The sequence below is a fragment of the Salmo salar genome, chromosome 21 (genome assembly GCF_965601325.2).
Source record: "Salmo salar chromosome 21, fSalSal1, whole genome shotgun sequence".
Taxonomy (NCBI): domain Eukaryota; kingdom Metazoa; phylum Chordata; class Actinopteri; order Salmoniformes; family Salmonidae; genus Salmo; species Salmo salar.
In genome coordinates this window covers 33,315,054-33,337,818 of record NC_138311.1, presented here as the reverse complement: position 1 = coordinate 33,337,818, position 22,765 = coordinate 33,315,054, and the positions used below count along the sequence as shown (strand labels likewise).

Sequence of the window (22,765 nt, the reverse complement as noted above, 5' to 3'; positions counted from 1 at the left end):
GTGTTTATGTACTCACTGTGTGTAGTGTATGTATGTACTCAGTGTGTGTAGTGTATGTATGTACTCAGCGTGTGTAGTGTATGTACTCAGTGTGTGTACTTAGTGTGTGTGTCGTGTAAGTATGTGTGTACTCAGCGTGTGTAGTGTATGTATGTACTCAGTGTGTGTAGTGTGTTTATGTACTCACTGTGTGTAGTGTGTGTATGTACTCACTGTGTGTAGTGTGTGTATGTACTCACTGTGTGTAATGTGTGTATGTACTCACTGTGTGTAGTGTGTGTATGTACTCACTGTGTGTAGTGTGTGTATGTACTCAGTGTGTGTAGTGTGTTTATGTACTCACTGTGTGTAGTGTATGTATGTACTCAGTGTGTGTATGTATGTACTCACTGTGTGTAGTGTATGTATGTACTCACTGTGTGTAGTGTATGTATGTACTCACTGTGTGTACTTAGTGTGTGTAGTGTAAGTATACTGCTCAAAAAAATAAAGGGAACACTTAAACAACACAATGTAACTCCAAGTTAATCACACTTCTGTGAAATCAAACTGTCCACTTAGGAAGCAACACTGATTGACCATAAATTTCACATGCTGTTGTGCAAATGGAATAGACAACAGGTGGAAATTATAGGCAATTAGCAAGACACCCCCAATAAAGGAGTGGTTCTGCAGGTGGAGACCACAGACCACTTCTCAGTTCCTATGCTTCCTGGCTGATGTTTTGGTCACTTTTGAATGCTGGCGGTGCTTTCACTCTAGTGGTAGCATGAGACGGAGTCTACAACCCACACAAGTGGCTCAGGTAGTGCAGCTCATCCAGGATGGCACATCAATGGGAGCTGTGGCAAGAAGGTTTGCTGTGTCTGTCAGCGTAGTGTCCAGAGCATGGAGGCGCTACCAAGAGACAGGCCAATACATCAGGAGACGTGGAGGAGGCCGTAGAAGGGCAACAACCCAGCAGCAGGACCGCTACCTCTGCCTTTGTGCAAGGAGGAGCAGGAGGAGCACTGCCAGAGCCCTGCAAAATGACCTCCAGCAGGCCACAAATGTGCATGTGTCTGCTCAAACGGTCAGAAACAGACTCCATGAGGGTGGTATGAGGGCCCGACGTCCACAGGTGGGGGTTGTGCTTACAGCCCAACACCGTGCAGGACGTTTGGCATTTGCCAGAGAACACCAAGATTGGCAAATTCGCCACTGGCGCCCTGTGCTCTTCACAGATGAAAGCAGGTTCACACTGAGCACATGTGACAGACGTGACAGTCTGGTGACGCCGTGGAGAACGTTCTGCTGTCTGCAACATCCTCCAGCATGACCGGTTTGGCGGTGGGTCAGTCATGGTGAGGGGTGGCATTTCTTTGGGGGGCCGCACAGCCCTCTATGTGCTCGCCAGAGGTAGCCTGACTGCCATTAGGTACCGAGATGAGATCCTCAGACCCCTTGTGAGACCATATGCTGGTGCGGTTGGCCCTGGGTTCCTCCTAATGCAAGACAATGCTAGACCTCATGTGGCTGGAGTGTGTCAGCAGTTCCTGCAAGAGGAAGGTATTGATGCTATGGACTGACCTGAATCCAATTGAGCACATCTGGGACATCATGTCTCGCTCCATCCACCAACGCCACGTTGCACCACAGACTGTCCAGGAGTTGGCGGATGCTTTAGTCCAGGTCTGGGAGGAGATCCCTCAGGAGACCATCTGCCACCTCATCAGGAGCATGCCCAGGCGTTGTAGGGAGGTCATACAGGCACGTGGAGGCCACACACACTACTGAGCCTCATTTTGACTTGTTTTAAGGACATTACATCAAAGTTGGATCAGCCTGTAGTGTGGTTTTCCACTTTAATTTTGAGTGTGACTCCAAATCCAGACCTTCATGGGTTGATAAATTGGATTTCCATTGATTATTTTTGTGTGATTTTGTTGTCAGCACATTCAACTATGTAAAGAAAAAAGTATTTAATAAGATTATTTCATTCATTCAGATCTAGGATGTGTTATTTTAGTGTTCCCTTTATTTTTTTGAGCAGTGTATGTGTGTACTCAGCGTGTGTAGTGTGTTTATGTACTCACTGTGTGTAGTGTATGTATGTACTCAGTGTGTGTAGTGTGTGTATGTATGTACTCAGTGTGTGTAGTGTATGTATGAATGTACTCAGTGTGTGTAGTGTATGTGTGTACTCAGCGTGTGTAGTGTATGTACTCAGTGTGTGTACTTAGTGTGTGTAGTGTAAGTATGTGTGTACTCAGCGTGTGTAGTGTGTGTATGTACTCTGCTCCCTATGTACTTCACACCCTCATAGCACATTTTTTCTTTACACTGAACTCTTCACATAGGAAACACACACACACACACACACACACACACACACAGGGTCAGAGAAAGAGCCAGAAGAGTTCAGAGTTTACATTGTCACCATGATGTGGTGACAAAGTGATGGCCACTCTGATCCCCCATGAACACCATTTCCTGTTCCTGTTTTCCAGTTTCCCAGCTAACCACATGTTACTTAGAGTGTGGTTGTCCTATGGTTATTTTGCATACAACCTTCCCACAACGTTCTGGGAATGGTGCAGGATAGTTGCTTGGTTTTGGAACATTCTCAGCACATTTAAAGAATTTGACAAAATAACGTTATTTTCTTGGTATTTCATTACTTTAACAGAATGTTTCCTAAATTCAAAAGGCACTCGCACATCTGAGCAATCATTTTTGCAGGTGCATGGTAACAGTTGAACATGAAGGAGAAAGGAAACCGCACACTGCTCTTGATAGTATCACTGATCATTAATACGTTTACGTATCGGCCTCACAGCCTTCGTCAGAGCTTTTGTGAGGTTTTTTAAATTAGCACCCTTATGTAGACTTAGCCCCACCCACATCCATTCCACGCATCGAAAGGGGTTTGGCGGCGAAGGAAAAACATAAGTGCTACCAAATATAACAATATGCATTTCATAAATATTCAAATAAAGTGTGTAAATAAGACGTATTAAACACGTTTGTAAAACCACAATGAGGACATAGACCTACCGAGCAAGTTTTCATTACATTTTGTGTACATCGTACGAAAAACAGAGTCATCTTAAATAGGGGCATAATTCATGTTCAAATTCACAGCATAACATACATAGGCATTTCATCATTAAGACCTTCAGGAAATAATGTCTGGAGGGTGAAAATCCAAAAACATTCTCTTTTACTCAGAGTATTATTAACATCACCTCCCCTGTCTGATATCTTAACTTTCTCTATGCCACAAAATCTAAAGGTAGAAATGTCATGCTTTAGGTCATTAAAATGTACTGCGACTGGATAATCCCTGTCGTTTCTCCTGATTGAATTTTTATGTTCACTGATTCTCTGTTTGAGAGCCCATATGGACATTTAATAATGTAACTAACATGGGTGGTGGAACACGTAATAATGTAATTTATTTGGAACCGTTTTCCTGTGTGTGGGTGGCAGAAATATTCACACTTCATCATATTGTTGCACGGTGCGCATCCTCTGCCTTTATAGCTACCATTTGGAAGAGGGCGTAAAAGATCCTGGCTGATTTTCTTTTGTGGCTGGCAGTTGGCATCAACCAATTTATCGCGTAAATTGCGACCTCTCCTATACACAACAAGTGGTGGATTTTTAAATTCAGCCGGCAAAACTGGGTCCGATGATAAAATATACCAGTGTTTCTTTACCGCATCTCCCACTTTTCGCGAGTTCAAAGTATATGTGGTTTGTGAACATTACGGAGTGTTCTTTAGCTTTAGCGGGTCTTTATTGTAGCAGTTCATCTCGTGTTTTTCCAACAGAAAGTTTCTAAAAAGTTCAAACATGGCTACATTTAATTTCAATTTTAGGAATGTTCTAGCAATGTTCTCCAACTGGTTTGACATTGGGAATGTTCTCAAATCATTGAGAATGTTAAGAAACAACGTTCTTCTGTGGGAATTACAGTACATCAGAGTAACATTGCCTACAGGTTTCCTCATGGTTCTATTTAAAGTCCTGGTCTCAAATTGATCAGAGAACGTTAAGAAAACTTTCCATAAAAACCACAAGACAACTTTAGTAATGTTCAAAGAAGGTTCAAAGAATGTTATTTAAAAACATATACATTCCGTTCTCAGCATCAACAAAACTCTCTCTATCCTCTATTTTGTTAAGTGTGTTCAGGAGTGATGGCTGCATCTACTCATTGGCCACACCTGATCTTAATGAGTGCTTGTTTCCTGAGAAATGGGGTCTGTTTGAATAGACTAAAATGAACAGCTTTGTTTGAGTTAAAATAACATGGCGTGCTAGCTCCGTCCTGGTGGCACAGTGGACTTATTCTATGGCTAGAGAACAGAAGATCATAGGTACGAATCTCACTGACACCATGCCACAGAATGATTAATGCCTAAGCATTTCCATGGGTCCTATCTGTGCTTGGAGTTCAAAACAGTTAAGCTAAGCTAGCACTGTTATTCAAAGTCTTATTGAAACATGTTCCCAGAATGTTATTTAATTACCTTCAAATAAACTATAATTTCCGTTCTCAGAACGTTAATATAACCTGCCAGGAAAACTTTAAAGGAACCATAGTAAAACATTCTCAGAACCTCCCTGCAACCTAAAAATGAACGTTCCTAGAACAGGCAAAATGTTCACTTCTGTTCTCTGAATGTTTAAAAAAACGTTCAGTTTTACCGGTCAGGTTTTCGTTCCCAAAACCAATGGGAAACCAAAAACTTTAGTTCTCACAACTTCCAAGGAACAAAATGTGCTAGCTTTGTTGGGACTTTGTTGTGTGTGTGTGTGTACATGCTTGTGTGCATGCGGGCTACTGCAGACAATATCACAATCCCTAACCCCACCCATATCAGACCGATGTCAATCTCTACACCAACATGAGAGCAACCCAATCAAACATCTGCAGAAGATCAGAGAGAAGGTGATGTCACAAGGACCTGTGACATTACAGAAAATAAGAGTCATCACAAACTACAGACAAACAAACACACAAACAGAGAGAGGAGCAAAGAGAGAACCAGAGACACAGGCAGGTCCTGGTGAAGCAGACTACTAGACTGGCTAAAACATGTGAAGGTATAGGCCTACAGCAACTAAACAATGATCCACACAGACACAGGGAAAACACAACTGTCCAAAAGGAAGAAGATTGTAATGTAATGAAGTGGTATACTTACCTTTTACTCAGTGTTGAGGTGTGTTGAGTCTGCCTACAGAATATTATGAGAATATGCTATAACCTGATATTGTTCCTCTTACTCAGAGGATGTTATTGGCTAATACAGTTAGAGGGGGAAGTTTGTGTGTATGTGTGTGTGTGTGTGTGTGTGTGTGTGTGTGTGTGTGTGTGTGTGTGTGTGTGTGTGTGTGTGTGTGTGTGTGTGTGTGTGTGTGTGATATTCATGCCATAAGGCTAGTTCTGTCTCTAGAGTCAACATGCCCAGCAGCTTTCACCTTCACTAGCCTGCCTTAACCTGCAGTACATTCCACCACCCCCCCTTAACCTGCAGTACATTCCACCCCCCCCCCCCCCCCCCCCCCCCCCCTTAACCTGCAGTACATTCCACTCCCCACTCACACACACACACAAAATGCAGGATGAATGCAACTATTACATATATATGACATACTAGCTCCTACAGGTTTTCTATAAAGATCTAACCTGTAGGAGGAAGATGGTGGAGATGATTGCTGTAATTTGATCATAATAAAAGTGTGTCTTATGACTGTTATTAGTGAGTTGGCTAATGCCCAAAATTACATTCATAGTTAGTGATGAGAAGTGTGTAGAGACACAGAGTTGAGAAGCCATAAACACAACTCTCAGAGAGAGAGAGAGAGAGAGATCAGCTGGGTACAATAATGAATTCCTGTTCAGCAGGAATGTGATGACTGGCTGAAAGACACACACACACACACACACACACACACACACACACACACACACACACACACACACACACACACACACACACACACACACACACACACACACACACACACACACACACACACACACACACACACACACACACACACACACACAAACCTCCCCTCAGGTTCCTCTTAAAAAAAAAAAAATCCCCTTTATTTAACCAGGTAGGCTAGTTGAGAACAAGTTCTCATTTGCAACTGCGACCTGGCCAAGATAAAGCATAGCAATTCGACACATACAACACCACAGAGTTACACATGGAATAAACAAAACATACAGTCAATAATACAGTAGAACAAAATAAGACAAAAAGTCTATATACAGTGAGTGCAAATGAGGTAAGTTAAGGCAATTAAATAGGCCATGGTGGCGAAGTAATTACAATATAGCAATTAAACATTGGAATGGTAGATGTGCAGAAGATGAATGTGCAAGTAGAGATACTGGGGTGCAAAGGAGCAAGATAAATAAATAAATACAGTATGGGGATGAGGTAGGTAAATAGATGGGCTGTTTACAGATGGGCTATGTACAGGTGCAGTGATCTGTGAGCTGCTCTGACAGCTGGTGCTTAAAGCTAGTGAGGGAGATATGAGTCTCCAGCTTCAGAGATTTTTGCAGTTCATTCCAGTCATTGGCAGCAGAGAACTGGAAGGAAAGACGACCAAAGGAGGAATTGGCTTTGGGGGTGACCAGTGAGTTATACCTGCTGGAGCGCGTGCTACGAGTGGGTGCTGCTATGGTGACCAGTGAGCTGAGATAAGGCGGAGCTTTACCTAGCAGAGACTTGTAGATAACCTGTATCCAGTGGGTTTGGCGACGAGTATGAAGCGAGGGCCAACCAACGAGAGCGTACAGGTCGCAGTGGTGGGTAGTATATGGGGCTTTGGTGACAAAACAGATGGCACTGTGATAGACTGCATCCAGTTTGTTGAGTAGAGTGTTGGAGGCTATTTTATAGATGACATCACCGAAGTCGAGGATCGGTAGGATGGTCAGTTTTACGAGGGTATGTTTGGCAGCATGAGTGAAGGATGCTTTGTTGCGATATAGGAAGCAGATTCTAGATTAAGATTTTGGATTGGAGATGTTTAATGTGAGTCTGGAAGGAGAGTTTACAGTCTAACAAACACCCAGGTATTTGTAGTTATCCACGTATTCGAAGTCAGAGCCGTCCAGAGTAGTGATGCTGGACAGGCGGGCAGGTGCGGGCAGTGATCGATTGAATAGCATGCATTTAGTTTTACTTGCGTTTAAGAGCAGTTGGAGGCCACGGAAGGAGAGTTGTATGACATTGAAGCTCGTCTGGAGGTTTGTTAACACAGTGTCCAAAGAGGGGCCAGAAGTATACAGAATGGTGTCGTCTGCGTAGAGGTGGATCAGAGAATCACCAGCAGCAAGAGCAACATCATTGATGTATACAGAGAAGAGAGTCGGCCCAAGAATTGAACCCTGTGGCACACCCATAGAGACTGCCAGAGGTCCGGACAACAGGCCCTCCGATTTGACACAAGGATGGGCAACTTTGATGGGGGTGGGGGCCACAGAAAATCTGAACTCATGAGGGGCCGCAGTGGCTCATGAGTCTGTGTACCCACATCCATACATGCAGTCAGAGATGGCCCTAGCCTTTTGGGGGCCCTAAGTGGAATTTTGCTGGCCTCCCCGCTCCCCCACTTTGCAAGCAAAATATTTTAGTGGCCTCCCTCTTGACAGCGGAGAGAAACAATTGAAGTTTTAAAGTTAATTTCTTGCAATTCTACATATTTTGTCATGGGGTGGAGAGAAGATTTAACAGTTTTTAATATGATATCTGAGTGAGAGTTACTAACAAAATCAATGTGGACCCCTCCCCCAGTCGGTAATTTGACCATGATTACTACAAGTTTAGATAGCTGGCTAGACTAACTTACCAATCTAAAAATGCTTAGCTGACATGGGCAAATTGAGTGGCTGTCAGGGACTGACATAATAAGAGAAAAACTCCTAATGCATAACCAAATGTAGAAAAAATGCACTTTGTGTATTCTACTATTCTAACTCTCAGCAGTAAGTTGAGAATAGATTTTGCCAAAAGAAATACAAGAGTGATATCAGCCAGTGGAGGAAAGCCAAGTAACATGATGTCCAAATCCAACAGAACATGAAGATACTGCCACTTTCTGGACTTAACAGGTACTGCAGTCTTATAGACAAATACTACAGTCGACTCTGGTCTTACCGCCATCTAGTTTAAAATATTTGTAGACATTTCTTTCAAAGAGACATTGAATCAATATAACTAAGACGAGCAAAAAAAACACTAATACATTGTTTTCTCTACAATCAAGATCTGATGCTGCAGATTGTGTAGGTTGCATGTAGAAGAAACAGAATACTATAACATAGTATGTGTTACCAAAGTATTTTGTTAGGCTGCTGTGTGGTTGTTGCTGTTTGTGTTGTCACTACTAGTGTCCCTAATGTGTCTGTTGCCATGTCTCTCTGCTCAGCCATATCACTTCCTCTTTGGCTGCCTGGAAGGCCTGCCTGTGTGTGTGTTTTTGTGTCATGGTGTGGTAGTAGACAGTGGCTCAGAGACCCTGGACTATTTTAGTGTGGGGAGAGTTTGTTATGCAAAGCGAAATATGCTGGCACCTGGCAGGCATGAGAAGTGTGTGTGTGTGTGTGTGTGTGTGTGTGTGTGTGTGTGTGTGTGTGTGTGTGTGTGTGTGTGTGTGTGTGTGTGTGTGTGTGTGTGTGTGTGTTAGTGGCTGACTGACTCAAGGTGCAGTCCTGTGGTCATAGTAAGGGCTAGAGTAGGGACAGGGCTAGAGTAGGGACAGGGCTAGGGTAGGGACAGGGCTAGGGTAGGGACAGGGCTAGGGTAGGGACAGGGCTAGGGTAGGGACAGGGCTAGAGTAGGGACAGGGCTAGAGTAGGGACAGGGCTAGGGTAGGGACAGGGCTAGGGTAGGGACAGGGCTAGAGTAGGGACAGGGCTAGGGTAGGGACAGGGCTAGGGTAGGGACAGGGCTAGGGTAGGGACAGGGCTAGGGTAGGGACAGGGCTAGAGTAGGGACAGGGCTAGGGTAGGGACAGGGCTAGGGTAGGGACAGGGCTAGAGTAGGGACAGGGCTAGGGTAGGGACAGGGTAGGGACAGGGCTAGGGAGAGGGCTAGGGTAGGGACAGGGCTAGGGTAGGGACAGGGCTAGGGTAGGGACAGGGCTAGGGTAGGGACAGGGCTAGAGTAGGGACAGGGCTAGGGTAGGGACAGGGCTAGGGTAGGGACAGGGCTAGAGTAGGGACAGGGCTAGGGTAGGGACAGGGCTAGGGTAGGGACAGGGCTAGAGTAGGGACAGGGCTAGAGTAGGGACAGGGCTAGGGTAGGGACAGGGCTAGGGTAGAGACAGGGCTAGAGTAGGGACAGGGCTAGGGTAGGGACAGGGCTAGAGTAGGGACAGGGCTAGGGTAGGGACAGGGCTAGAGTAGGGACAGGGCTAGGGTAGGGACAGGGCTAGGGTAGGGACAGGGCTAGAGTAGGGACAGGGCTCGGGTAGGGACAGGGCTAGAGTAGGGACAGGGCTAGGGTAGGGACAGGGCTAGGGTAGGGACAGGGCTAGGGTAGGGACAGGGCTAGAGTAGGGACAGGGCTAGAGTAGGGACAGGGCTAGGGTAGGGACAGGGCTAGGGTAGGGACAGGGCTAGGGTAGGGACAGGGCTAGGGTAGGGACAGGGCTAGGGTAGGGACAGGGCTAGAGTAGGGACAGGGCTAGGGTAGGGACAGGGCTAGGGTAGGGACAGGGCTAGAGTAGGGACAGGGCTAGGGTAGGGACAGGGTAGGGACAGGGCTAGGGAGAGGGCTAGGGTAGGGACAGGGCTAGGGTAGGGACAGGGCTAGGGTAGGGACAGGGCTAGAGTAGGGACAGGGCTAGGGTAGGGACAGGGCTAGGGTAGGGACAGGGCTAGAGTAGGGACAGGGCTAGGGTAGGGACAGGGCTAGGGTAGGGACAGGGCTAGGGTAGGGACAGGGCTAGAGTAGGGACAGGGCTAGAGTAGGGACAGGGCTAGGGTAGGGACAGGGCTAGGGTAGAGACAGGGCTAGAGTAGGGACAGGGCTAGGGTAGGGACAGGGCTAGAGTAGGGACAGGGCTAGGGTAGGGACAGGGCTAGGGTAGGGACAGGGCTAGGGTAGGGACAGGGCTAGAGTAGGGACAGGGCTAGCGTAGGGACAGGGCTAGAGTAGGGACAGGGCTAGGGTAGGGACAGGGCTAGGGTAGGGACAGGGCTAGAGTAGGGACAGGGCTAGAGTAGGGACAGGGCTAGGGTAGGGACAGGGCTAGGGTAGGGACAGGGCTAGGGTAGCGATAGGGCTAGAGTAGGGACAGGGCTAGGGTAGGGACAGGGCTAGGGTAGGGACAGGGGCTAGAGTAGGGACAGGGCTAGGGTAGGGACAGGGCTAGGATAGGGACAGGGCTAGAGTAGGGACAGGGCTAGGGTAGGGACAGGGCTAGAGTAGGGACAGGGCTAGGGTAGGGACAGGGCTAGGGTAGGGACAGGGCTAGGGCAGGGACAGTGCTAGGGTAGGGACAGGGCTAGAGTAGGTACAGGGCTAGGGTAGGGACAGGGCTAGGGTAGGGACAGGGCTAGGGTAGGGACAGGGCTAGAGTAGGGACAGGGCTAGAGTAGGGACAGGGCTAGGGTAGGGACAGGGCTAGGGTAGGGCCAGGGCTAGGGTAGGGACAGGGCTAGGGTAGGGACAGGGCTAGAGTAGGGACAGGGCTAGGGAAAGAGTAAACTGTGTGTATTACAACATATCATCTTTGTTTATTGTGTGGGTCACAGGAAGATACCAGGAAGAGGTTTTGGTGTTGGATCACTCACATCCCTAGACTGACTGACAGTCACAGAGAAGTTTGGGAAGCAGAACCACTGCTCTTCTCAATTCACTTAACCACTGCTGTTGTCTACTGTGACCACCAGAGGGGGCTGTATGCATGTGTAAGTTACCAACCTTAGACTGAGGAGTGGCTTCCGTCTGGCCACTCTACCATAAAGGCCTGATTGGTGGAGTGCTGCAGAGATGGTTGTCTTTCTGGAAGGTTCTCCCATCTCCACAGAGGAACTCTGGAGCTCTGTCAAAGTGACCATCGAAATTGGGGTCAACTCCCTGACCAAGGACCTTCTCCCCCGATTGATCAGTTGGGCCGGGCGGCCAGCTCTAGGAAAAGTCTTGGTGGTTCCAAACTTCTTCCATTTAAGAATGATGGAGGCCACTGTGTTCTTGGGGACCTTCAATGGTGCAGACATTTTTTGGTACCCTTCCCCAGATCTGTGCCTAGACACAAACCTGTCTCAGAGCTATATGGACTCTTCCTTCGACATCATGGCTTGGTTAATCCTCTGACATGCACTGTCAACTGTGGGACGTTATATAGACAGGGGTGTGCCATTCCAAATCATGTCCAATTAATTGAATTTACCACAGGTGGACTCCAAGTAGTAGAAACATCAAGGATGATCAATGGAAACAGGATGCACCTGAACTCAATTTTCGAGTCACATAGCAAAGGGTCTGAATACTTATGTAAATGGGGTATTTCTGTTTTGTATTTTTTTTATGCTGGTTTTTGCTTTGGCATTATGGGGTATTGTATGTAGATTGATGAGGAATTTTTTTATTGAATCAATTTTAGAATAAGGCTGTAACGTAACAAAATGTGGAAAAAGGGAAGGGGTCTGAATACTTTCTGAATGCAATGTATGTGTTTGGATTTTTTCAACTTTGGAGAATCTCTCATAAGATGGGTAAAATGTATGTACAACAATATTCTATGACAAATAATAAATAACAGTTACTTCTCTTTGAACTGCCAAGAGGTGTAAAACAAGGTTGCTCTTTGTCACCATACCTATTTAATATGGCCATTGAACTGTTAGCTTTAAAAATCAGATAAACAATAACTTCAAGGGGCTAAAAAGGAATAGATTAGAGACAAAAGTATCAATGTACACCAATGATTAAAGCATTCTCTTGAGTCCTCAATCTTCAACCTTGAAGGGCCTTACTGAGGACCTGGATAATTTCTCCAGTTTCTCTGGACTAAAACCCAACTATTATAAGTGTACTATATTACGGATTGGGTCTCCAAAAGATACAAACTTTAAATTTCAATGTGGTCTCCCAATTAAATGGGCGGATGGTGAAGTCGATGTGCTTGGTGTTAGGGGTGCCGCCAGGGATTTTGGGCCCCATGAAAATATATCACATTGGGCCCCACCACAACAGGCCACACCAACCTTGCGTTAACATCCTGAGAATCAGGATGTTAACTTATATTTACTGATTGCTGTAACCACACACCTCCAAAACCCAATCGACCCATTCAAAGCTTTAAATAACTCTACCTTTGCAGGCTTGCAAGTCTTTTGTAGTCCAAAATTTACTGTACGATATTTACTGACAGTGAGCTGTGAAAATATAACACTGTGCAGACATGCATGCAACATTCTGCATACAGAATTCACTATTTGATGCAAGACTGATACCCTCTATAAGAAATGTGCTAAAGGCCATCTTTTACAGTCTAAATGAAAATTGAATGGTAAAATTCTTGAATCTTAACATTAATGAATAACTTAAAATAAATATAACTTAAATATACATTAACCTCGTCAATTAAAATAAATGAACATTATCATCTATTGAATAATTTAACAAACAAAATCATCAAATCAGCAGCAGATTGTTTAACTAAGTATTCATACCAACAAGACCATGGTGCTTGCCTACGGAGCTGTGAGGGGAACGGCACCTCCGTACCTTCAGGCTCTGATCAGGCCCTACACCCGAAGGGCACTGCGTTCATCCACCTCTGGCCTGCTGGCCCCTCTACCTCTGCGGAAGCACAGTTCCCGCTCAGCCCAGTCAAAACTGTTCACTGCTCTGGCACCCCAATGGTGGAACAAGCTCCCACACGACGCCAGGACAGCGAAGTCAATCACCACCTTCCGTAGACACCTGAAACCCCACCTCTTTAAGGAATACCTGGGATAGGATCAAGTAATCCTTCTAACCCCCCCCCCCCCCACCCCCCCCCCAAAAAAAGATAGAGATGTACTATTGTAAAGTGGTTGTTCCACTGGATATCATAAGGTGAATGCACTCATTTGTAAGTCGCTCTGGATAAGAGCGTCTGCTAAATGAAGTAAATGTAAATGTAAGAAAACATGCATAGTCACGTCACCCCCACCAACATGTACAGATTACCTTAACTAAGCTGTAGCCCCGCACACTGACTCGGTACCGGGGTCCCCTGTATATAGCCTCGTTATTGTTCTTCTTTATTATTACTTTTTACTTTAGTCTACTTGGTAAATATTTTTTTAACTCTTCTTGAACTTCACTGTTGGTTATGGGCTTGTAAGTTAGAATTTCATGGTAAAGTCTACACTTGTTGTATTCGACGCATGTGACAAATTAAGTTTGATTTGATATGCAGCTGTAAAAGTGGAAATGGAAATGAAAAGGCCTGATGGTGGCGCTAGAGGAAAGGTCAAGTGGTCACCAAATCAATAGGTTTCTTCCACTTGGGGTCTTGATTGTGCACAACAAATTTTAATGCAATCCAGCCACTACTTTGAGATATATCTTGTTCTCAGTCTGTTCTCAGCCCGTGGGCATCATGTGTGTTATGATCCAATATCCATAGCCATGCCATTTAACAGTTATTACTGGCCCTTGCTCAGCCTTACTCACCAAGAGCCCAGCGCCGAGCCTTCTTGCGAGCAAAGTCACTGATCAAGTCTTTGAAGTCCAGCTTTCTAGCTAACTGACTTTCAATGGACAGCATGCCAAGACTGCAAAGCCTGTCCTGGGACATAGTGGACCTCAAATAGTTTTTTAGCAGTTTTAGCTTACTGAAAGCTCTCTCGCCACCAGCAACGGTCACAGGCAGTGTGAAAAATATACGTAAAGAAATGCACACTTCTCCAAAAATGCTTTGCAGCTGCATCTTACAAATTGCATTCAGGAGACCAAGAGGGGACAAGTTAGGGGGGAAAGTGGCAGCATATACAGTTTGAAACTCAGGTGTAAGATCTCTGGAATACTTCATGATCAGTGGTTGGCACACAGAAGGGACTTTATCCTCACTAATCTGCCCAACTTTCAGAACAGCAGAAAATGATTCTACAATTTTTGCGGTGGTGTGGAACCTAATATCCAAGCCTCTTATGTTGTCCATAGCAGTAAAAAACACTGTCTCATCAGGGAATCTCTTATTTTTCTTCTAAATTGCTAAATTGAGGTGCAACATCCATTTGCGTAGCAATCGGTGTTGCCTCAGACAGGAGAGACTCCCATCCATCTCAAAGAACCTGCATCTCTTCGTTTAAGGCTCTGATATTGGCTGCCTCTGTGTCAACTGAGATTTTTCCTGACTGGAGAATCAGGATGTTAACTTTTTTGCCAAAAATAAGAAAAATAAACTGTTAGTTTTATTAGTACATTGTAAATAAAATAATATAACAATGATGATAGGTTAATAATTTAATATAGATTTTGTTTAACCTAATGTTCTAATAATTTTTTAAGGCCCCTATCAGTCACAGGCCCTTAGAATCGTCCTAACTTTTCCCCCCCATACGGCGCCCCTGCTTGGTGTACATATCCCGGAAAAGTTTAGCGATCTCGCAAAACTTTGCAAAATAGATAGAATCTTGAAACCGTGGAGAGGGAAACACCTATCAATATACAGGAAGATTACCCCAATTAATTATCTAGTTATATCGCAGTTTACATATTATTCATGGCCCTACCGACTCCAGGAGAATCCAAACTGGTTTTCTAGCAAGATACTATGAGGCCCATCCTATGTTAAAAAGTGGGCCCTTTTCCTTTTTGCAGATTAAAACCTCACATTTTCAGTGGATTGACAATGGATCTCTGTTGAAAGTATCATCCTTTTTTTAAAGGAAGTCATACAGAGTTGGCTACAATTTCAATTTCCTCCTCCAAAAAAAAGGCAGATCTAATATTACAGCAAATAATATGGCTAAACTCCAATGTACTGAGATAGAGAAAAAAATATATTGGAAGAAATGTACAAGAAAGGGTATAATATTAATGAAGAACATTGTAAACAAGGACGGTAAAATGATGTCACACAAGCAACTAACAACAGTGCATGGAGGTGTATGCTCTAAACAAAATTAGAACCAACTCATCGCGGCTCTAAACAAAATTAGAACCAACTCATTACGGCTCTAAACAAAATTATAACCAACTCATTACGGCTCTAAACAAAATTATAACCAACTCATTACGGCTCTAAACAAAATTATAACCAACTCATTACGGCTCTAAACAAAATTAGAACCAACTCATTACGGCTCTAAACAAAATTAGAACCAACTCATTACGGCTCTAAACAAAATTAGAACCAACTCATTACGGCTCAAAACAAAATTAGAACCAACTCATTACGGCTCTAAACAAAATTAGAACCAACTCATTACGGCTCAAAACAAAATTAGAACCAACTCATTACGGCTCTAAACAAAATTATAACCAACTCATTACGGCTCTAAACAAAATTATAACCAACTCATTACGGCTCTAAACAAAATTATAACCAACTCATTACGGCTCTAAACAAAATTATAACCAACTCATTACGGCTCTAAACAAAATTAGAACCAACTCATTACGGCTCTAAACAAAATTAGAACCAACTCATTACGGCTCTAAACAAAATTAGAACCAACTCATTACGGCTCAAAACAAAATTAGAACCAACTCATTACGGCTCTAAACAAAATTAGAACCAACTCATTACGGCTCAAAACAAAATTAGAACCAACTCATTACGGCTCTAAACAAAATTATAACCAACTCATTACGGCTCTAAACAAAATTATAACCAACTCATTACGGCTCTAAACAAAATTAGAACCAACTCATTACGGCTCTAAACAAAATTAGAACCAACTCATTACGGCTCTAAACAAAATTAGAACCAACTCATTACGGCTCTAAACAAAATTATAACCAACTCATTACGGCTCTAAACAAAATTAGAACCAACTCATTACGGCTCTAAACAAAATTAGAACCAACTCATTACGGCTCTAAACAAAATTAGAACCAACTCATTACGGCTCTAAACAAAATTAGAACCAACTCATTACGGCTCTAAACAAAATTAGAACCAACTCATTACGGCTCAAAACAAAATTAGAACCAACTCATTACGGCTCTAAACAAAATTAGAACCAACTCATTACGGCTCTAAACAAAATTAGAACCAACTCATTACGGCTCTAAACAAAATTAGAACCAACTCATTACGGCTCTAAACAAAATTATAACCAACTCATTACGGCTCTAAACAAAATTAGAACCAACTCATTACGGCTCTAAACAAAATTAGAACCAACTCATTACGGCTCTAAACAAAATTAGAACCAACTCATTACGGCTCTAAACAAAATTAGAACCAACTCATTACGGCTCTAAACAAAATTAGAACCAACTCATTACGGCTCAAAACAAAATTAGAACCAACTCATTACGGCTCTAAACAAAATTAGAACCAACTCATTACGGCTCTAAACAAAATTAGAACCAACTCATTACGGCTCTAAACAAAATTAGAACCAACTCATTACGGCTCTAAACAAAATTATAACCAACTCATTACGGCTCTAAACAAAATTAGAACCAACTCATTACGGCTCTAAACAAAATTAGAACCAACTCATTACGGCTCTAAACAAAATTAGAACCAACTCATTACGGCTCTAAACAAAATTAGAACCAACTCATTACGGCTCTAAACAAAATTAGAACCAACTCATTACGGCTCTAAACAAAATTATAACCAACTCATCGCGGCTCTACCAGAAAATTGGCAGAAACATTTACTTAAAGAAGAAATGAAAGAATTAGTCTGTCTGCCACCCATTAAATATCATACATGGCTTGAAATGATTAGTATAAATAAAAAAATGTAGCAGTTTCACTTAAAGTCAAAAGGTTTGACAGCAATGCTGTATGAAATTCAAGTCAGTTGGGAACATGTTTTTGATTTACCAATACCTTGGCATCGGGTCTATGAACTGACATATAAACCAACAATTGACACATAAATTTGTTAATTTCAATTTCAATCCAGGAATGGATGTTATGTCATAATATCAGGGTTCAGATAGACCTGCAAATGTGTTGTTAGGGGATCTGAAGAACCACAATCAGTCAATGGGAAACATCATTATACTCTATTTTAGGGCAATATCGGTAGACATTTTACAAATGGGGAGGTTCAAGACACTTATAAGACATCGCAGTAAAATACAGGGATGTATTGCAAAAGGAAATTGTTAAATGGAATTATACTGGGAAAGATGGGTTAACCTGTGGACATAGGAGGGTTGGAGTTAAGATCAGAATGAATGGTGGATTGGCAACTGTGGGGGGAAATCCAGAACTTGCAGGAAGAGGAAATTATTTAACTACATGTACAGTACATATGAGCAGAAGTTTACAATCAGGGGAGGGATTGTACACTCTTTCAAAAAAGGGTTCCAAAATGGTTCTGCGGCTGTCCCCATAGGAGAACCCTTTTTGGTTCCAGGTAGAAATATTTTTGGTTCCAGGTAGAACTATTTTAGGTTCAATGTAGATCCCTCTGTGGAAAGGGTTCTATATGGAACACAAAAGGGTTTTACCTGGAACCAAAGGGGGTTCTTCAAAGGCGTTCTGCTATGGGGACAGGAAGAAAAACCAAGGTATTAAAACATTTGTAAATATGTGACAGCTACAGAAGTTATCTGACTGACAGTAGCTCTGATGTCCAATGTTCCCACTGAGCTCATTCCTGCTCAGGGTGGGGGTGGAGCAGAGAGAGAGAACATTCCTGCTCAGGGTGGGGGTGGAGCAGAGAGAGAGAACATTCCTGCTCAGGGTGGGGGTGGAGCAGAGAGAGAGAACATTCCTGCTCAGGGTGGGGGTGGAGCAGAGAGAGAGAACATTCCTGCTCAGGGTGGGGTGGAGCAGAGAGAGAGAACATTCCTGCTCAGGGTGGGGGTGGAGCAGAGAGAGAGAGAACATTCCTGCTCAGGGTGGGGGTGGAGCAGAGAGAGAGAACATTCCTGCTCAGGGTGGGGGTGGAGCAGAGAGAGAGAACATTCCTGCTCAGGGTGGGGGTGGAGCAGAGAGAGAGAACATTCCTGCTCAGGGTGGGGGTGGAGCAGAGAGAGAGAACATTCCTGCTCAGAGTGGGGGTGGAGCAGAGAGAGAGAACATTCCTGCTCAGGGTGGGGGTGGAGCAGAGAGAGAGAGAACATTCCTGCTCAGGGTGGGGGTGGAGCAGAGAGAGAGAGAACATTCCTGCTCAGGGTGGGGGTGGAGCAGAGAGAGAGAGAACATTCCTGCTCAGGGTGGGGGTGGAGCAGAGAGAGAGAACATTCCTGCTCAGGGTGGGGGTGGAGCAGAGAGAGAGAACATTCCTGCTCAGGGTGGGGGTGGAGCAGAGAGAGAGAACATTCCTGCTCAGGGTGGGGGTGGAGCAGAGAGAGAGAACATTCCTGCACAGGGTGGGGGTGGAGCAGAGAGAGAGAGAACATTCCTGCTCAGGGTGGAGCAGAGAGAGAGAGAGAGAGAGAGAGAGAGAGAGAGACAGAGAGAGAGGGAGAGAGAGAACATTCCTGCTCAGGGTGGTGCAGAGAGAGAGAGAGAGAGAGAGAGAGAGAACATTCCTGCTCAGGGTGGAGCAGAGAGAGAGAGAGAGAGAGAGAGAGAGAGAGAACATTCCTGCTCAGGGTGGAGTGGAGCAGAGAGAGGCAGAGAGAGAGAGAACATTCCTGCTCAGGGTGGAGCAGAGAGAGAGAGAGAGAGAGAGAGAGAGAGAGAGAGAGAGAGAGAGAGAGAGAGAACATTCCTGCTCAGGGTGGAGTGGAGCAGAGAGAGGCAGAGAGAGAGAGAGAACATTCCTGCTCAGGGTAGAGCAGAGAGAGAGAGAGATGTAGACAGAGAGAGAGAGACTCAGGAGACTAGAAAGACATCCGCTCTCCACATCATGACCTTTCAATTCAATGAGCTTTATTGGCATGGGAAACATATATTTACATTGCCAAAGCAACTTCTCTCTGCGTCTCAGCCATGACAAAGACCCCTCTCTCTTTCCCTCCACCCACCATCCCCATTCCCCCTCCTTTCCCCCAACTGTAAACAACTCAGCAAAGTGTGTGAATAACATTTTTACTTTTGAGTCATTTATCAGACGCTCTTATCCAGAGCGACTTACAGTAGTGAGTGGATACATTTGAGTACTTTTCATACTGGTCGGGTGAATGTGCCCCAGTGAGCCAGTACATGATAAAACAGTTTCCTTCCTGACTGGAGCAGAGATCCCTGCATCTAAATAAAGTAACACACACACGCACACAGGGGGGGTAATTAACAGGCAGGAAGCGGATCTGCTGAAACATGTCTCAGGGGGTAGAATGGAACTACAGTAACGACTAACAACTAAGGACTGATGGAGAGAGATAGCGTCATCACATTCACTGCGTCAGACCTGGACAGCATGGATATGCAGCTTCTGGCCAGTACTGTATGTCATTATAAACTGGGTAGTTAGAGCTGTGAATGCTGATTGGCTGAATGCTGTGGTATATCAGACAATATACCATGGGTATTAAGCAAAATTACTTATGTACTGTTCTAATTACGTCGGTAATACGTTTATAATAGCAATAAGGCACCTCTGGATTGGTTGCGTCGTGCCAAAGAACAGGGCAGTAATATCTAACAAGTAATATCTAACAATACACACACATCTAAGTGAAGGAATGGAATTAAGAATATATACTGCTCAAAAAATAAAGGGAACACTTAAACAACACATCCTAGATCTGAATGAAAGAAATAATCTCATAAAATATTTTTTCTTTACATAGTTGAATGTGCTGACAACAAAATCACACAAAAATAATCAATGGAAATCCAATTTATCAACCCATGGAGGTCTGGATTTGGAGTCACACTCAAAATTAAAGTGGAAAACCACACTACAGGCTGATCCAACTTTGATGTAATGTCCTTAAAACAAGTCAAAATGAGGCTCAGTAGTGTGTGTGGCCTCCACGTGCCTGTATGACCTCCCTACAACGCCTGGGCATGCTCCTGATGAGGTGGTGGAGGGTTTCCTGAGGGATCTCCTCCCAGACCTGGACTAAAGCATCCGCCAACTCCTGGACAGTCTGTGGTGCAACGTGGCGTTGGTGGATGGAGCGAGACATGATGTCCCAGATGTGCTCAATTGGATTCAGGTCTGGGGAACGGGCGGGCCAGTCCATAGCATCAATGCCTTCCTCTTGCAGGAACTTGCTGACACACTCCAGCCACATGAGGTCTAGCATTGTCTTGCATTAGGAGGAACCCAGGGCCAACCGCACCAGCATATGGTCTCACAAGGGGTCTGAGGATCTCATCTCGGTACCTAATGGCAGTCAGGCTACCTCTGGCGAGCACATGGAGGGCTGTGCGGCCCCCCAAAGAAATGCCACCCCACACCATGACTGACCCACCGCCAAACCGGTCATGCTGGAGGATGTTGCAGGCAGCAGAACGTTCTCCACGGCGTCTTCAGACTCGGTCACGTCTGTCACGTGCTCAGTGTGAACCTGCTTTCATCTGTGAAGAGCACAGGGCGCCAGTGGCGAATTTGCCAATCTTGGTGTTCTCTGGCAAATGCCAAACGTCCTGCACAGTGTTGGGCTGTAAGCACAACCCCCACCTGTGGACGCCGGGCCCTCATACCACCCTCATGGAGTCTGTTTCTGACCGTTTGAGCAGACACATGCACATTTGTGGCCTGCTGGAGGTTATTTTGCAGGGCTCTGGCAGTGCTCCTCCTGCTCCTCCTTGCACAAAGGCGGAGGTAGCGGTCCTGCTGCTGGGTTGTTGCCCTTCTACGGCCTCCTCCACGTCTCCTGATGTACTGGCCTGTCTCCTGGTAGCGCCTCCATGCTCTGGAAACTACGCTGACAGACACAGCAAACCTTCTTGCCACAGCTCCCATTGATGTGCCATCCTGGATGAGCTGCACTACCTGAGCCACTTGTGTGGGTTGTAGACTCCGTCTCATGCTACCACTAGAGTGAAAGCACCGCCAGCATTCAAAAGTGACCAAAACATCAGCCAGGAAGCATAGGAACTGAGAAGTGGTCTGTGGTCCCCACCTGCTGAACCACTCCTTTATTGGGGGTGTCTTGCTAATTGCCTATAATTTCCACCTGTTGTCTATTCCATTTGCACAACAGCATGTGAAATGTATTGTCAATCAGTGTTGCTTCCTAAGTGGACAGTTTGATTTCACAGAAGTGTGATTAACTTGGAGTTACATTGTGTTGTTTAAGTGTTCCCTTTATTTTTTTGAGCAGTGTATAAATATTTGGGCGAGCAATCTCAGAGCGGCATAGACTAAGATACCGTAGAATAGAATAGAATACAGTATATACATATGAGATGAGTAATGCAAAATATGTAAACATTATTAAAGTAGCCAGTGATTTCAAGTCTATGTATATAGGGCAGCTGTCAGGTTCGTCGTAATAATTGGACCAAGGCGCAGCGTGAGTAGCGTTCCACATTATTTATTCAAGTGAAAACTTAGAACAAAACAAATAAAGAAACAACGAACCGTGACTACAGAGGTGCTACGTACACTATCTGAAAACAATATCCCATAAACACAGGTGGGAAAAATGCTACCTAAATATGATCCCCAATTAGAGACAACGATTCCCAGCTGCCTCTAATTGGGAATCATACAAATCACCAACATAGAAAATAATAAACTACAACGCCACATAGAAAATATAAACTAGACTAACCCCCCAATCACGCCCTGACCTACTCCACCATAGAAAATAAGGACTCTCTATGGTCAGGATGTGACAGCAGCAACCTCTAAGGTGCTAGTGATGGCTATTTAACAGTCTGATGGACTTGAAATAGAAGCTGTTTTTCAGTCTTTCGGTCCCAGCTTTGATGCACCTGTACTGACATCACCTTCTGGATGATAGCGGGGTCAACAGGCAGTGGCTCGATTGGTTGTTGTCCTTGACTATCTTTTTGGCCTTCCTGTGATATCGGGTGCTGTGGGTGTCCTGGAGGGCAGATAGTTTGCCCCCAGTAATGCGTTGGGCAGACCGCACCACCCTCTGGAGAGCCCTGTAGTTGCAGGTGGTGCAGTTGCAGTACCAGGCGGTGATACAGCCCGATAGGATGCTCTCATTTGTGCATCTGTAAAGGTTTGTGAGGATTTTAGGTGTCAAGTCTCCTGAGATTGAAGAGGTGCTGTTGCACCTTCTTCACCACACTGTCTGTGTGGATAATTTCAGTTTGTCAGTAATGTGTAAGCCGAGGAACTTGAAGATTTACACCTTCTCCACTGCGGTCCCGTCGATGTGGATAGAGGGGTGCTCCCTCTGCTGTTTCCTGAAGTCCACGATCAGCTCCTTTGTTTTGTTGAAGTTGAGTGAGAGGTTATTTTTCAAGCACCACTCTCCCAGGGCCCTCACCTCCTCCCTTTTGGCTGTCTCGTCATTGTTGATAATCAAGCCTACTACCTCTGTGTCGTCTGCAAACTTGATTATTGAGTTGGAGGCGTGCATGGCCACGCAGTCATGGGTGAACAGGGAGTACAGGAGGCGGCTGAGAATGTGGGGCCCCAGTGTTGAGGATCAGCAAAGTGGAGGTGTCCTTCACCACCTGGGGGTAGCCCGTCAGGAAGTCCAGGACCCAGTTGCATAGGGCGGTGTTCA

The 22,765-nt window shown here is 44.8% G+C and overlaps 1 protein-coding gene across 2 annotated transcripts in view; it reads right to left on the bottom strand.

Annotated features, from left to right (window-relative positions):
• Positions 1-22,765, bottom strand: part of LOC106582212 (LIM and senescent cell antigen-like-containing domain protein 1) — an 82,172-nt gene that overhangs the window by 54,063 nt on the left and 5,344 nt on the right. The window contains exon 1 of one of the 2 annotated variants that reach the window (XM_045704682.2): positions 5,196-5,340. The exons of the other annotated variant lie outside the window; for it this stretch is intronic. The gene's annotated coding sequence lies outside the window, so the exon portion shown is untranslated. Of the gene's footprint in view, positions 1-5,195; positions 5,341-22,765 lie in introns of those variants that run through there. 2 annotated transcript variants of the gene reach the window in all.